This window comes from Camellia sinensis, chromosome 15 (assembly GCF_055761805.1).
Source record: "Camellia sinensis isolate YWXY chromosome 15, ASM5576180v1, whole genome shotgun sequence".
Lineage (NCBI taxonomy): Eukaryota > Viridiplantae > Streptophyta > Magnoliopsida > Ericales > Theaceae > Camellia > Camellia sinensis.
The window spans coordinates 139,814,485-139,816,292 of record NC_138975.1 but is presented as its reverse complement, the minus strand read 5'-3'; the positions used below and the strand labels follow the sequence as shown (position 1 = coordinate 139,816,292).

The following is a 1,808-nucleotide window of genomic DNA, read 5'->3' as shown; positions in this document are numbered from 1 at the left end:
CCAGAGAAATTTCAGTTCAAACAAGAGATTTTCTCTGGACCAATCTAGAAAAATTTCAGTTCAAAGCAGAGAGAGAAGATCATTCCATTGAGTGAATAAGCAACAACAGCAACCTATATATATATATATATATGTATGTATATATTAAAATGTGTCTTTTTGCAAAGAGAAATCAATTAATGAAGAACATAAACCATAAGCACAGAATCCTTGCGTTGCTGTGACTACAAGCACTCAAAGACAAATATCATGACAACAATAAACAGAATAACAAAGAACACAATCCTCTTCAAGCATTTCATATAGTCCCCAACCACATAGGTTTTGAAGATCGCCCCACCATGATTCACGAACTCTTGCAACACAATTGGAGGTTTTAGCTTGTTCTAACCATCCTGATTGAAAACCAGAGACATCTTGTGCGATTTCGCACTCCCATCAGCGACCAAAGGCTTCGCAATCACCGAAAACTTCAAACCCTCACCCCATTGATTTGGATCTAAGAGTGTCTTCATATCGTAAATCACAATCTGCTTCAGAATTCCAAACAATTCGGTCTCAGTCTCGATGTTATTCAAACCTGCAACAACCTCGAGCATCGAAATCCGATTGTGAAGCCTCTCAATCGCATCAAGGGAATCGATTATCAGGACATTAGGGTTCTTTATCGAGTACTCCTCCTACTGGTTCTTCCAATCAAAGCCGCAGAGCTTGTGCATTACGCAATCGAACGGTCATTGATCAACCAAAGGCTTGTCCGTATCAATATCAATGAGATCGATACCTCTCTCTCTCACTAGATTCACCAACGAAACTTCAATGAAACTCTGACGCTTCTTTGGAGCGAGAGCGTAACCGACTCCGAATCTCCTCATTGGTTTCGCCATTGATGCCATTCGAATTCAAACCCCCCCTCTCTCTCTCTCTCTCTCTCTCTCTCTCTCTCTCTCTCTCTTTCTGTGCCTGGAAGTTAGTCAGATTCTGGTGTCGTCATCAACTTCCCCTTCTCCACCACCGTCGCTGCTACTAACATCGTCAAGAGCGGCCGCCTTGCACTGCTGGACCTTAATCAATATTCAAGTTGCATCACAAGTTCTGATCTTGTTCATTAAGGAGGTTTTGCTCAAGAGACGAGAGAGATAGAGCAAGATTCGGTAATGGAGAAGTTGGTAGAGAGAGCAGTCAAATTTCTCTGTGTGAGGTTGAAGGACCTTAGACATTATAAAATAATATTGTGGATCTCTTCCATTAATAAAAATGGGAGAGGGACCTTAGACTAATTTTCCTTAAAAAATATAAAAGGGGATATGACCTAAAATGAATTAAAAATTAAAAGCTAACTGTTAACTAGATTGCCAAATTACCCTATAATTTTTGTAGATAATTATCACAATATTTTAATATGAATTTTTTTTTACATGAATTTTCTTTAAGATTATAACTTTGAAAAAGGTTAGAAACATAAATATCAATTATAAAATTACACACAACTCTTTACATAAAGTGAATTTCATCTCTAGTCTCCTTTGTAAAAGATTATATGTAATTTTATAATTAATTTCTCCACAAATTGAAAAAATGTGTAACTTTTCATGGTACAATAGTGCCAAAACGTGATCCCAATGATAATTTAGTCTAAGGAAATGATAGTACTTTTTGAATTGGCTTCCCTCCCGTCTAGATTAGAGAGTGATATTAAGTTAGTAGAGACCCATCACAGGTCCCGTTTCGATAATCCGAACCGTTTAATGTGTAGAAATCGTCGAGTACTATATAAATGTAAAAAATCATGTTAATCGGATATCAAT

At 37.2% G+C, this 1,808-nt stretch overlaps 1 pseudogene; it reads right to left on the bottom strand.

The window, feature by feature from the left end:
* Positions 1 to 224: 224 nt before the first annotated feature.
* LOC114256089 (inositol-tetrakisphosphate 1-kinase 1 pseudogene) lies at positions 225 to 903 on the bottom strand (annotated as a pseudogene).
* Positions 904 to 1,808: the final 905 nt, after the last annotated feature.